Genomic DNA, 13,974 nt, shown 5'->3' on the forward strand with positions numbered 1-13,974 from the left:
GTCCTGTGCAGGAGTACAGGGAGATCAGGCCGGCCCATACACAGTCCTTTCAGCCTAAACAGGCTCCCCGGGACTAGTGCCCAACCTCTTGTGACCAAGAAGGCTATAGCACACTGCCTGAACCTCCTGAAGGGTTGGACACAGTGCATGCTTTTATTTGCATAAACCAGCCCGCCTCCTGCCTTCCTATTTCCTGAGGTGTAGTTGCTTGTGTCTGTTAACAGGTGGTAGGCAGCACCGTTCTGCAGAAACATGAAAGACTCATGTGTGCTTGTGACAAGTAGCTGCTGTACATAGGGATTGAACCCTCCACGTCTGTGCCAGTAGTCGTTGTATGAGTGCTGCCCTGCCTGTGATTATTCTTTTGGGAGGAATTGGGAGACTTTAATGCAATAGGTGATGATTTTAGGCGGGTGGTCTTTGAGACTTTCCAACATTGCCTCTAAGCCGCATCTGAGGGGTGCAAATGGCAGAGTCAGGATGGCCGAGTGGTCTAAGGCGCTGCGTTCAGGTCGCAGTCTCCTCTGGAGGCGTGGGTTCGAATCCCACTTCTGACATGTCTGTAACAGAATTTTTCTTTTCATTTGATTGTAACATTCCAGGCGTCCTATAACTGCTGGCCAAGGCTTTCTGGAACAGGGAGATGGAGTTGGAGCACGCACTGCAGGCCTCATGGTTGATTTCCAGTGCTTCCTGTATTTCCTCGCTTCTTTTTTGGGAAAGTGAACTCCAGTGAAAAACCATCTTTGGACTGGGCCGGCCTTGTGGACATGCAAACGGGCGCACCGCGACATTTTGCCTTTGGAAAAAATGCATAAAGAACCCAATGTGTTGTCCTTTTAACTGGGCCTAGTGGGAATGAAGTGACATTTTTAAAATGGATGGGGAGGGTGGTGGGTTAGGAGGGGTGGGTGGGATGCGCGAGAGTATATTCCTGGCAGACTGTGGAGACATTTTAGGAAATCCAAGAGGATTTAAGTGTGGTCAAAGACTTGCCAACATAGCCTCTAAGCCGATTCAGGCGAGCGCCTAAGGCAGAGTCAGGATGGCCGAGTGGTCTAAGGTGCTGCGTTCAGGTCTGGGTTCGAATCCCACTTCTGACATGCCTGAAACGGGTTTTTACTTTTCATGTGATTGCATTCCACGCTTCCTATAACTGCCGGCCACGGACTTCTGGAACAGGGAGATGGAGTTGGAGCTTGCTCCACACACTCCCGTCCTCCAGCTAGGTCTGCAGTTCGTCCTGGAATGCTTCACTGCCCTTTTGGCAGGTGTACTACAGTGCTTAAATGAAAAACCGTCTTAGGACTGTGCTAGCTTTGTGGACTTGCAAATGGGCGCAGCGCGGCATTTTGTCTTTGGAAAAAATGCATAAAGAACCCAACGTCTTGTCCTTTTCACTGGGCCTAGTTGGAATGAAGTGACCTATTTGAAATGGAGGTCAGGAGGAAAGTTAGTGTGACATAGTGGGAGGCAGATGGAGGAGTGAGTGGGGGGAAGCGAGAGGTAAAAAGGCAGGCAGAGGAGTGAACACAGTTCTTCCTCCTCGCCCTCTGCCCAACCAACCACCTGCCTGCCCAAACGGCCACGAACGGCCATTGTATATAGGCTTTGCTGGCAGAACTCTTTAGCCCTATCATTTCGAGTGAGTCCTGTGCAGGAGTACAGGGAGATCAGGCCGGCCCATACACAGTCCTTTCAGCCTAAACAGGCTCCCCTGGACTAGTGTCCAACCTCTTGTGACCAAGAAGGCTCTAGCACACTGCCTGAACCTCCTGAAGGGTTGGACACAGTGCATGCTTTTATTTGCATAAACCAGCCCACCTCCTGCCTTCCTATTTCCTGAGGTGTAGTTGCTTGTGTCTGTTAACAGGTGGCAGGCAGCACCGTTCTGCAGAAACATGAAAGACTCATGTGTGCTTGTGACAAGTAGCTGCTGTACATAGGGATTGAACCCTGCACGTCTGTGCCAGTAGTCGTTGTATGAGTGCTGCCCTGCCTGTGATTATTCTTTTGGGAGGAATTGGGAGACTTTAATGCATTAGGAGAGGATTTTAGGCGGGTGGTTTTTGAGACTTTCCAACATTGCCTCTAAGCCGCATCTGAGGGGTGCAAATGGCAGAGTCAGGATGGCCGAGTGGTCTAAGGCAGTCTCCTCTGGAGGTGTGGGTTCGAATCCCACTTCTGACATGTCTGTAACAGAATTTTTCTTTTCATTTGATTGTAACATTCCAGGCGTCCTATAACTGCTGGCCAAGGCTTTCTGGAACAGGGAGATGGAGTTGTAGCACGCACTGCAGGCCTCATGGTTGATTTCCAGTGCTTCCTGTATTTCTTCGCTTCTTTTTTGGGAAAGTGAACTCCAGTGAAAAACCATCTTTGGACTGGGCCGGCCTTGTGGACATGCAAACGGGCGCACCGCGACATTTTGCCTTTGGAAAAAATGCATAAAGAACCCAATGTGTTGTCCTTTTAACTGGGCCTAGTGGGAATGAAGTGACATTTTTAAAATGGATGGGGAGGGTGGTGGGTTAGGAGGGGTGGGTGGGATGCGCGAGAGTATATTCCTGGCAGACTGTGGAGACATTTTAGGAAATCCAAGAGGATTTAAGTGTGGTCAAAGACTTGCCAACATAGCCTCTAAGCCGATTCAGGCAAGCACCTACGGCAGAGTCAGGATGGCCGAGTGGTCTAAGGCACTGGTTCAGGTCGCAGTCTCCTCTGGAGGCGTGGGTTCGAATCCCACTTCTGACATGCCTGAAATGGGTTTTTACTTTTCATGTGATTGCATTCCACGCTTCCTATAACTGCCGGCCAGGGATTTCTGGAACAGGGAGATGGAGTTGGAGTTGGAGCTTGCTCCACACACTCCCGTCCTCCAGCTAGGTCTGCAGTTCGTCCTGGAATGCTTCACTGCCCTTTTGGCAGGTGTACTACAGTGCTTAAATGAAAAACCGTCTTAGGACTGTGCTAGCTTTGTGGACTTGCAAATGGGCGCAGCGCGGCATTTTGTCTTTGGAAAAAATGCATAAAGAACCCAACGTCTTGTCCTTTTCACTGGGCCTAGTTGGAATGAAGTGACCTATTTGAAATGGAGGTCAGGAGGAAAGTTAGTGTGACATAGTGGGAGGCAGAAGGAGGAGTGAGTGGGGGGAAGCGAGAGGTAAAAAGGCAGGCAGAGGAGTGAACACAGTTCTTCCTCCTCACCCTCTGCCCAACCAACCACCTGCCTGCCCAAACGGCCACGAACGGCCATTGTATATAGGCTTTGCTGGCAGAACTCTTTAGCCCTGTAATTTAGAGTGAGTCCTGTGCAGGAGTACAGGGAGATCAGGCCGGCCCATACACAGTCCTTTCAGCCTAAACAGGCTCCCCGGCACTAGTGCCCAACCTCTTGTGACCAAGAAGGCTCTAGCACACTGCCTGAACCTCCTGAAGGGTTGGACACAGTGCATGCTTTTATTTGCATAAACCAGCCCGCCTCCTGCCTTCCTATTTCCTGAGGTGTAGTTGCTTCTGTCTGTTAACAGGTGGCAGGCAGCACCGTTCTGCAGAAACATGAAAGACTCATGTGTGCTTGTGACAAGTAGCTGCTGTACATAGGGATTGAACCCTGCACGTCTGTGCCAGTAGTCGTTGTATGAGTGCTGCCCTGCCTGTGATTATTCTTTTGGGAGGAATTGGGAGACTTTAATGCAATAGGAGAGGATTTTAGGCGGGTGGTCTTTGAGACTTTCCAACATTGCCTCTAAGCCGCATCTGAGGGGTGCAAATGGCAGAGTCAGGATGGCCGAGTGGTCTAAGGAACTGTGTTCAGGTCGCAGTCTCCTCTGGAGGCGTGGATTCGAATCCCACTTCTGACATGTCTGTAACAGAATTTTTCTTTTCATTTGATTGTAACATTCCAGGCGTCCTATAACTGCTGGCCAAGGCTTTCTGGAACAGGGAGATGGAGTTGGAGCACGCACTGCAGGCCTCATGGTTGATTTCCAGTGCTTCCTGTATTTCTTCGCTTCTTTTTTGGGAAAGTGAACTCCAGTGAAAAACCATCTTTGGACTGGGCCGGCCTTGTGGACATGCAAACGGGCGCACCGCAACATTTTGCCTTTGGAAAAAATGCATAAAGAACCCAATGTGTTGTCCTTTTAACTGGGCCTAGTGGGAATGAAGTGACATTTTTAAAATGGATGGGGAGGGTGGTGGGTTAGGAGGGGTGGGTGGGATGCGCGAGAGTATATTCCTGGCAGACTGTGGAGACATTTTAGGAAATCCAAGAGGATTTAAGTGTGGTCAAAGACTTGCCAACATAGCCTCTAAGCCGATTCAGGCAAACACCTAAGGCAGAGTCAGGATGGCCGAGTGGTCTAAGGCACTGGTTCAGATCGCAGTCTCCTCTGGAGGCGTGGGTTCGAATCCCACTTCTGACATGCCTGAAATGGGTTTTTACTTTTCATGTGATTGCATTCCACGCTTCCTATAACTGCCGGCCATGGATTTCTGGAACAGGGAGATGGAGTTGGAGCTTGCTCCACACACTCCCGTCCTCCAGCTAGGTCTGCAGTTCGTCCTGGAATGCTTCACTGCCCTTTTGGCAGATGTACTACAGTGCTTAAATGAAAAACCGTTTTAGGACTGTGCTAGCTTTGTGGACTTGCAAATGGGCGCAGCGCGGCATTTTGTCTTTGGAAAAAATGCATAAAGAACCCAACGTCTTGTCCTTTTCACTGGGCCTAGTTGGAATGAAGTGACCTATTTGAAATGGAGGTCAGGAGGAAAGTTAGTGTGACATAGTGGGAGGCAGAAGGAGGAGTGAGTGGGGGGAAGCGAGAGGTAAAAAGGCAGGCATAGGAGTGAACACAGTTCTTCCTCCTCGCCCTCTGCCCAACCAACCACCTGCCTGCCCCAACGGCCACGAACCGCCATTGTATATAGGCTTTGCTGGCAGAACTCTTTAGCCCTGTCATTTAGAGTGAGTCCTGTGCAGGAGTACAGGGAGATCAGGCCGGCCCATACACAGTCCTTTCAGCCTAAACAGGCTCCCCGGGACTAGTGCCCAACCTCTTGTGACCAAGAAGGCTATAGCACACTGCCTGAACCTCCTGAAGGGTTGGACACAGTGCATGCTTTTATTTGCATAAACCAGCCCGCCTCCTGCCTTCCTATTTCCTGAGGTGTAGTTGCTTGTGTCTGTTAACAGGTGGCAGGCAGCACCGTTCTGCAGAAACATGAAAGACTCATGTGTGCTTGTGACAAGTAGCTGCTGTACATAGGGATTGAACCCTGCACGTCTGTGCCAGTAGTCGTTGTATGAGTGCTGCCCTGCCTGTGATTATTCTTTTGGGAGGAATTGGGAGACTTTAATGCAATAGGTGATGATTTTAGGCGGGTGGTCTTTGAGACTTTCCAACATTGCCTCTAAGCCGCATCTGAGGGGTGCAAATGGCAGAGTCAGGATGGCCGAGTGGTCTAAGGGGCTGCGTTCAGGTCGCAGTCTCCTCTGGAGGCGTGGGTTCGAATCCCACTTCTGACATATCTGTAACCGAATTTTTCTTTTCATTTGATTGTAACATTCCAGGCGTCCTATAACTGCTGGCCAAGGCTTTCTGGAACAGGGAGATGGAGTTGGAGCACGCACTGCAGGCCTCATGGTTGATTTCCAGTGCTTCCTGTATTTCCTCGCTTCTTTTTTGGGAAAGTGAACTCCAGTGAAAAACCATCTTTGGACTGGGCCGGCCTTGTGGACATGCAAACGGGCGCACCGCGACATTTTGCCTTTGGAAAAAATGCATAAAGAACCCAATGTGTTGTCCTTTTAACTGGGCCTAGTGGGAATGAAGTGACATTTTTAAAATGGATGGGGAGGGTGGTGGGTTAGGAGGGGTGGGTGGGATGCGCAAGATTATATTCCTGGCAGACTGTGGAGACATTTTAGGAAATCCAAGAGGATTTAAGTGTGGTCAAAGACTTGCCAACATAGCCTCTAAGCCGATTCAGGCAAGCACCTAAGGCAGAGTCAGGATGGCCGAGTGGTCTAAGGCACTGGTTCAGGTCGCAGTCTCCTCTGGAGGCGTGGGTTCGAATCCCACTTCTGACATGCCAGAAATGGGTTTTTACTTTTCATGTGATTGCATTCCACGCTTCCTATAACTGCCGGCCACGGATTTCTGAAACAGGGAGATGGAGTTGGAGCTTGCTCGAAACACTCCCGTCCTCCAGCTAGGTCTGCAGTTCGTCCTGGAATGCTTCACTGCTCTTTTGGCAGGTGTACTACAGTGCTTAAATGAAAAACCGTCTTAGGACTGTGCTAGCTTTGTGGACTTGCAAATGGGCGCAGCGCGGCATTTTGTCTTTGGAAAAAATGCATAAAGAACCCAACGTCTTGTCCTTTTCACTGGGCCTAGTTGGAATGAAGTGACCTATTTGAAATGGAGGTCAGGAGGAAAGTTAGTGTGACATAGTGGGAGGCAGATGGAGGAGTGAGTGGGGGGAAGCGAGAGGTAAAAAGGCAGGCAGAGGAGTGAACACAGTTCTTCCTCCTCGCCCTCTGCCCAACCAACCTCCTGCCTGCCCAAACGGCCACGAACGGCCATTGTCTATAGGCTTTGCTGGCAGAACTCTTTAGCCCTGTCATTTAGAGTGAGTCCTGTGCAGGAGTACAGGGAGATCAGGCCGGCCCATACACAGTCCTTTCAGCCTAAACAGGCTCCCCGGGACTAGCGCCCAACCTCTTGTGACCAAGAAGGCTCTAGCACACTGCCTGAACCTCCTGAAGGGTTGGACACAGTGCATGCTTTTATTTGCATAAACCAGCCCGCCTCCTGCCTTCCTATTTCCTGAGGTGTAGTTGCTTGTGTCTGTTAACAGGTGGCAGGCAGCACCGTTCTGCAGAAACATGAAAGACTCATGTGTGCTTGTGACAAGTAGCTGCTGTACATAGGGATTGAACCCTGCACGTCTGTGCCAGTAGTCGTTGTATGAGTGCTGCCCTGCCTGTGATTATTCTTTTGGGAGGAATTGGGAGACTTTAATGCAATAGGAGAGGATTTTAGGCGGGTGGTCTTTGAGACTTTCCAACATTGCCTCTAAGCCGCATCTGAGGGGTGCAAATGGCAGAGTCAGGATGGCCGAGTGGTCTAAGGCGCTGCGTTCAGGTCGCAGTCTCCTCTGGATGCGTGGGTTCGAATCCCACTTCTGACATGTCTGTAACAGAATTTTTCTTTTCATTTGATTGTAACATTCCAGGCGTCCTATAACTGCTGGCCAAGGCTTTCTGGAACAGGGAGATGGAGTTGGAGCACGCACTGCAGGCCTCATGGTTGATTTCCAGTGCTTCCTGTATTTCCTCGCTTCTTTTTTGGGAAAGTGAACTCCAGTGAAAAACCATCTTTGGACTGGGCCGGCCTTGTGGACATGCAAACGGGCGCACCGCGACATTTTGCCTTTGGAAAAAATGCATAAAGAACCCAATGTGTTGTCCTTTTAACTGGGCCTAGTGGGAATGAAGTGACATTTTTAAAATGGATGGGGAGGGTGGTGGGTTAGGAGGGGTGGGTGGGATGCGCAAGAGTATATTCCTGGCAGACTGTGGAGACATTTTAGGAAATCCAAGAGGATTTAAGTGTGGTCAAAGACTTGCCAACATAGCCTCTAAGCCGATTCAGGCGAGCGCCTAATGCAGAGTCAGGATGGCCGAGTGGTCTAAGGTGCTGCGTTCAGGTCGGGGTTCGAATCCCACTTCTGACATGCCTGAAACGGGTTTTTACTTTTCATGTGATTGCATTCCAAGCTTCCTATAACTGCCGGCCACGGACTTCTGGAACAGGGAGATGGAGTTGGAGCTTGCTCCACACACTCCCGTCCTCCAGCTAGGTCTGCAGTTCATCCTGGAATGCTTCACTGCCCTTTTGGCAGGTGTACTACAGTGCTTAAATGAAAAACCGTTTTAGGACTGTGCTAGCTTTGTGGACTTGCAAATGGGCGCAGCGCGGCATTTTGTCTTTGGAAAAAATGCATAAAGAACCCAACGTCTTGTCCTTTTCACTGGGCCTAGTTGGAATGAAGTGACCTATTTGAAATGGAGGTCAGGAGGAAAGTTAGTGTGACATAGTGGGAGGCAGATGGAGGAGTGAGTGGAGGGAAGCGAGAGGTAAAAAGGCAGGCAGAGGAGTGAACACAGTTCTTCCTCCTCGCCCTCTGCCCAACCAACCACCTGCCTGCCCAAACGGCCACGAACGGCCATTGTATATAGGCTTTGCTGGCAGAACTCTTTAGCCCTGTCATTTAGAGTGAGTCCTGTGCAGGAGTACAGGGAGATCAGGCCGGCCCATACACAGTCCTTTCAGCCTAAACAGGCTCCCCTGGACTAGTGCCCAACCTCTTGTGACCAAGAAGGCTCTAGCACACTGCCTGAACCTCCTGAAGGGTTGGACACAGTGCATGCTTTTATTTGCATAAACCAGCCCGCCTCCTGCCTTCCTATTTCCTGAGGTGTAGTTGCTTGTGTCTGTTAACAGGTGGCAGGCAGCACCGTTCTGCAGAAACATGAAAGACTCATGTGTGCTTGTGACAAGTAGCTGCTGTACATAGGGATTGAACCCTGCACGTCTGTGCCAGTAGTCGTTGTATGAGTGCTGCCCTGCCTGTGATTATTCTTTTGGGAGGAATTGGGAGACTTTAATGCAATAGGAGAGGATTTTAGGCGGGTGGTCTTTGAGACTTTCCAACATTGCCTCTAAGCCGCATCTGAGGGGTGCAAAGGGCAGAGTCAGGATGGCCGAGTGGTCAGGTCGCAGTCTCCTCTGAAGGCGTGGGTTCGAATCCCACTTCTGACATGTCTGTAACAGAATTTTTCTTTTCATTTGATTGTAACATTCCAGGCGTTCTATAACTGCTGGCCAAGGCTTTCTGGAACAGGGAGATGGAGTTGGAGCACGCACTGCAGGCCTCATGGTTGATTTCCAGTGCTTCCTGTATTTCTTCGCTTCTTTTTTGGGAAAGTGAACTCCAGTGAAAAACCATCTTTGGACTGGGCCGGCCTTGTGGACATGCAAACGGGCGCACCGCAACATTTTGCCTTTGGAAAAAATGCATAAAGAACCCAATGTGTTGTCCTTTTAACTGGGCCTAGTGGGAATGAAGTGACATTTTTAAAATGGATGGGGAGGGTGGTGGGTTAGGAAGGGTGGGTGGGATGCGCGAGAGTATATTCCTGGCAGACTGTGGAGACATTTTAGGAAATCCAAGAGGATTTAAGTGTGGTCAAAGACTTGCCAACATAGCCTCTAAGCCGATTCAGGCAAGCACCTAAGGCAGAGTCAGGATGGCCGAGTGGTCTAAGGCACTGGTTCAGATCGCAGTCTCCTCTGGAGACGTGGGTTCGAATCCCACTTCTGACATGCCTGAAATGGGTTTTTACTTTTCATGTGATTGCATTCCACGCTTCCTATAACTGCCGGCCATGGATTTCTGGAACAGGGAGATGGAGTTGGAGCTTGCTCCACACACTCCTGTCCTCCAGCTAGGTCTGCAGTTCGTCCTGGAATGCTTCACTGCCCTTTTGGCAGGTGTACTACAGTGCTTAAATGAAAAACCGTCTTAGGACTGTGCTAGCTTTGTGGACTTGCAAATGGGCGCAGCGCGGCATTTTGTCTTTGGAAAAAATGCACAAAGAACCCAACGTCTTGTCCTTTTCACTGGGCCTAGTTGGAATGAAGTGACCTATTTGAAATGGAGGTCAGGAGGAAAGTTAGTGTGACATATTGGGAGGCAGAAGGAGGAGTGAGTGGGGGGAAGCGAGAGGTAAAAAGGCAGGCAGAGGAGTGAACACAGTTCTTCCTCCTCGCCCTCTGCCCAACCAACCACCTGCCTGCCCCAACGGCCACGAACGGCCATTGTATATAGGCTTTGCTGGCAGAACTCTTTAGCCCTGTCATTTAGAGTGAGTCCTGTGCAGGAGTACAGGGAGATCAGGCCGGCCCATACACAGTCCTTTCAGCCTAAACAGGCTCCCCGGGACTAGTGCCCAACCTCTTGTGACCAAGAAGGCTATAGCACACTGCCTGAACCTCCTGAAGGGTTGGACACAGTGCATGCTTTTATTTGCATAAACCAGCCCGCCTCCTGCCTTCCTATTTCCTGAGGTGTAGTTGCTTGTGTCTGTTAACAGGTGGTAGGCAGCACCGTTCTGCAGAAACATGAAAGACTCATGTGTGCTTGTGACAAGTAGCTGCTGTACATAGGGATTGAACCCTGCACGTCTGTGCCAGTAGTCGTTGTATGAGTGCTGCCCTGCCTGTGATTATTCTTTTGGGAGGAATTGGGAGACTTTAATGCAATAGGTGATGATTTTAGGCGGGTGGTCTTTGAGACTTTCCAACATTGCCTCTAAGCCGCATCTGAGGGGTGCAAATGGCAGTGTCAGGATGGCCGGGTGGTCTAAGGCGCTGCGTTCAGGTCGCAGTCTCTTCTGGAGGTGTGGGTTCGAATCCCACTTCTGACATGTCTGTAACAGAATTTTTCTTTTCATTTGATTGTAACATTCCAGGCGTCCTATAACTGCTGGCCAAGGCTTTCTGGAACAGGGAGATGGAGTTGGAGCATGCACTGCAGGCCTCATGGTTGATTTCCAGTGCTTCCTGTATTTCCTCGCTTCTTTTTTGGGAAAGTGAACTCCAGTGAAAAACCATCTTTGGACTGGGCCGGCCTTGTGGACATGCAAACGGGCGCACCGCGACATTTTGCCTTTGGAAAAAATGCATAAAGAACCCAATGTGTTGTCCTTTTAACTGGGCCTAGTGGGAATGAAGTGACATTTTTAAAATGGATGGGGAGGGTGGTGGGTTAGGAGGGGTGGGTGGGATGCGCGAGAGTATATTCCTGGCAGACTGTGGAGACATTTTAGGAAATCCAAGAGGATTTAAGTGTGGTCAAAGACTTGCCAACATAGCCTCTAAGCCGATTCAGGCGAGCACCTAAGGCAGAGTCAGGATGGCCGAGTGGTCTAAGGTGCTGCGTTCAGGTCTGGGTTCGAATCCCACTTCTGACATGCCTGAAACGGGTTTTTACTTTTCATGTGATTGCATTCCACGCTTCCTATAACTGCCGGCCACGGACTTCTGGAACAGGGAGATGGAGTTGGAGCTTGCTCCACACACTCCCGTCCTCCAGCTAGGTCTGCAGTTCGTCCTGGAATGCTTCACTGCCCTTTTGGCAGGTGTACTACAGTGCTTAAATGAAAAACCGTCTTAGGACTGTGCTAGCTTTGTGGACTTGCAAATGGGCGCAGCGCGGCATTTTGTCTTTGGAAAAAATGCATAAAGAACCCAACGTCTTGTCCTTTTCACTGGGCCTAGTTGGAATGAAGTGACCTATTTGAAATGGAGGTCAGGAGGAAAGTTAGTGTGACATAGTGGGAGGCAGATGGAGGAGTGAGTGGGGGGAAGCGAGAGGTAAAAAGGCAGGCAGAGGAGTGAACACAGTTCTTCCTCCTCGCCCTCTGCCCAACCAACCACCTGCCTGCCCAAACGGCCACGAACGGCCATTGTATATAGGCTTTGCTGGCAGAACTCTTTAGCCCTGTCATTTAGAGTGAGTCCTGTGCAGGAGTACAGGGAGATCAGGCCGGCCCATACACAGTCCTTTCAGCCTAAACAGGCTCCCCTGGACTAGTGCCCAACCTCTTGTGACCAAGAAGGCTCTAGCACACTGCCTGAACCTCCTGAAGGGTTGGACACAGTGCATGCTTTTATTTGCATAAACCAGCCCGCCTCCTGCCTTCCTTTTTCCTGAGGTGTAGTTGCTTGTGTCTGTTAACAGGTGGCAGGCAGCACCATTCTGCAGAAACATGAAAGACTCATGTGTGCTTGTGACAAGTAGCTGCTGTACATAGGGATTGAACCCTGCACGTCTGTGCCAGTAGTCGTTGTATGAGTGCTGCCCTGCCTGTGATTATTCTTTTGGGAGGAATTGGGAGACTTTAATGCAATAGGAGAGGATTTTAGGCGGGTGGTCTTTGAGACTTTCCAACATTGCCTATAAGCCGCATCTGAGGGGTGCAAATGGCAGAGTCAGGATGGCCGAGTGGTCTAAGGAGCTGCGTTCAGGTCGCAGTCTCCTCTGGAGGCGTGGATTCGAATCCCACTTCTGACATGTCTGTAACAGAATTTTTCTTTTCATTTGATTGTAACATTCCAGGCGTCCTATAACTGCTGGCCAAGGCTTTCTGGAACAGGGAGATGGAGTTGGAGCACGCACTGCAGGCCTCATGGTTGATTTCCAGTGCTTCCTGTATTTCTTCGCTTCTTTTTTGGGAAAGTGAACTCCAGTGAAAAACCATCTTTGGACTGGGCCGGCCTTGTGGACATGCAAACGGGCGCACCGCAACATTTTGCCTTTGGAAAAAATGCATAAAGAACCCAATGTGTTGTCCTTTTAACTGGGCCTAGTGGGAATGAAGTGACATTTTTAAAATGGATGGGGAGGGTGGTGGGTTAGGAGGGGTGGGTGGGATGCGCGAGAGTATATTCCTGGCAGACTGTGGAGACATTTTAGGAAATCCAAGAGGATTTAAGTGTGGTCAAAGACTTGCCAACATAGCCTCTAAGCCGATTCAGGCAAACACCGAAGGCAGAGTCAGGATGGCCCAGTGGTCTAAGGCACTGGTTCAGATCGCAGTCTCCTCTGGAGGCGTGGGTTCGAATCCCACTTCTGACATGCCTGAAATGGGTTTTTACTTTTCATGTGATTGCATTCCACGCTTCCTATAACTGCCGGCCATGGATTTCTGGAACAGGGAGATGGAGTTGGAGCTTGCTCCACACACTCCCGTCCTCCAGCTAGGTCTGCAGTTCGTCCTGGAATGCTTCACTGCCCTTTTGGCAGTTGTACTACAGTGCTTAAATGAAAAACCGTCTTAGGACTGTGCTAGCTTTGTGGACTTGCAAATGGGCGCAGCGCGGCATTTTGTCTTTGGAAAAAATGCATAAAGAACCCAATGTGTTGTCCTTTTAACTGGGCCTAGAGGGAATGAAATGACATTTTTAAAATGGATGGGGAGGGTGGTGGGTTAGGAGGGGTGGGTGGGATGCGCGCGATTATATTCCTGGCAGACTGTGGAGACATTTTAGGAAATCCAAGAGGATTTAAGTGTGGTCAAAGACTTGCCAACATAGCCTCTAAGCGGATTCAGGCAAGCACCTAAGGCAGAGTCAGGATGGCCGAGTGGTCTAAGGCACTGGTTCAAGTCGCAGTCTCCTCTGGAGGCGTGGGTTCGAATCCCACTTCTGACATGCCAGAAATGGGTTTTTGCTTTTCACGTGATTGCATTCCACGCTTCCTATAACTGCCGGCCACGGATTTCTGAAACAGGGAGATGGAGTTGGAGCTTGCTCCAAACACTCCCGTCCTCCAGCTAGGTCTGCAGTTCGTCCTGGAATGCTTCACTGCTCTTTTGGCAGGTGTACTACAGTGCTTAAATGAAAAACCGTCTTAGGACTGTGCTAGCTTTGTGGACTTGCAAATGGGCGCAGCGCGGCATTTTGTCTTTGGAAAAAATGCATAAAGAACCCAACGTCTTGTCCTTTTCACTGGGCCTAGTTGGAATGAAGTGACCTATTTGAAATGGAGGTCAGGAGGAAAGTTAGTGTGACATAGTGGGAGGCAGATGGAGGAGTAAGTGGGGGGAAGCGAGAGGTAAAAAGTCAGGCAGAGGAGTGAACACAGTTCTTCCTCCTCGCCCTCTGCCCAACCAACCACCTGCCTGCCCAAACGGCCACGAACGGCCATTGTATATAGGCTTTGCTGGCAGAACTCTTTAGCCCTGTCATTTAGAGTGAGTCCTGTGCAGGAGTACAGGGAGATCAGGCCGGCCCATACACAGTCCTTTCAGCCTAAACAGGCTCCCCTGGACTAGTGCCCAACCTCTTGTGACCAAGAAGGCTCTAGCACACTGCCTGAACCTCCTGAAGGGTTGGACAC

General features: G+C 50.2%; 11 non-coding genes across 11 annotated transcripts; all 11 read left to right on the forward strand.

The window, feature by feature from the left end:
* Positions 1 to 474: 474 nt before the first annotated feature.
* TRNAL-CAG (transfer RNA leucine (anticodon CAG)) lies at positions 475 to 557 on the forward strand. The gene has a single exon. It is a non-coding gene; the product is annotated as a tRNA-Leu (tRNA).
* A 2,115-nt stretch (positions 558 to 2,672) lies between these two features.
* On the forward strand, positions 2,673 to 2,754 carry TRNAL-CAG (transfer RNA leucine (anticodon CAG)). The gene has a single exon. It is a non-coding gene; the product is annotated as a tRNA-Leu (tRNA).
* A 1,026-nt stretch (positions 2,755 to 3,780) lies between these two features.
* On the forward strand, positions 3,781 to 3,863 carry TRNAL-CAG (transfer RNA leucine (anticodon CAG)). The gene has a single exon. It is a non-coding gene; the product is annotated as a tRNA-Leu (tRNA).
* Positions 3,864 to 4,345: 482 nt separating this feature from the next.
* On the forward strand, positions 4,346 to 4,427 carry TRNAL-CAG (transfer RNA leucine (anticodon CAG)). The gene has a single exon. It is a non-coding gene; the product is annotated as a tRNA-Leu (tRNA).
* A 1,020-nt stretch (positions 4,428 to 5,447) lies between these two features.
* On the forward strand, positions 5,448 to 5,530 carry TRNAL-CAG (transfer RNA leucine (anticodon CAG)). The gene has a single exon. It is a non-coding gene; the product is annotated as a tRNA-Leu (tRNA).
* A 482-nt stretch (positions 5,531 to 6,012) lies between these two features.
* TRNAL-CAG (transfer RNA leucine (anticodon CAG)) lies at positions 6,013 to 6,094 on the forward strand. Its single transcript has one exon. It is a non-coding gene; the product is annotated as a tRNA-Leu (tRNA).
* A 1,020-nt stretch (positions 6,095 to 7,114) lies between these two features.
* Positions 7,115 to 7,197, forward strand: TRNAL-CAG (transfer RNA leucine (anticodon CAG)). The gene has a single exon. It is a non-coding gene; the product is annotated as a tRNA-Leu (tRNA).
* Positions 7,198 to 9,313: 2,116 nt separating this feature from the next.
* TRNAL-CAG (transfer RNA leucine (anticodon CAG)) lies at positions 9,314 to 9,395 on the forward strand. Its single transcript has one exon. It is a non-coding gene; the product is annotated as a tRNA-Leu (tRNA).
* A 1,020-nt stretch (positions 9,396 to 10,415) lies between these two features.
* On the forward strand, positions 10,416 to 10,498 carry TRNAL-CAG (transfer RNA leucine (anticodon CAG)). Its single transcript has one exon. It is a non-coding gene; the product is annotated as a tRNA-Leu (tRNA).
* A 1,566-nt stretch (positions 10,499 to 12,064) lies between these two features.
* TRNAL-CAG (transfer RNA leucine (anticodon CAG)) lies at positions 12,065 to 12,147 on the forward strand. Its single transcript has one exon. It is a non-coding gene; the product is annotated as a tRNA-Leu (tRNA).
* Positions 12,148 to 12,629: 482 nt separating this feature from the next.
* Positions 12,630 to 12,711, forward strand: TRNAL-CAG (transfer RNA leucine (anticodon CAG)). Its single transcript has one exon. It is a non-coding gene; the product is annotated as a tRNA-Leu (tRNA).
* Positions 12,712 to 13,974: the final 1,263 nt, after the last annotated feature.

The sequence above is a fragment of the Ambystoma mexicanum genome, chromosome 11, assembly GCF_040938575.1.
Source record: "Ambystoma mexicanum isolate Mex_15411 chromosome 11, UKY_AmexF1_1, whole genome shotgun sequence".
In the NCBI taxonomy this organism is placed as follows: domain Eukaryota; kingdom Metazoa; phylum Chordata; class Amphibia; order Caudata; family Ambystomatidae; genus Ambystoma; species Ambystoma mexicanum.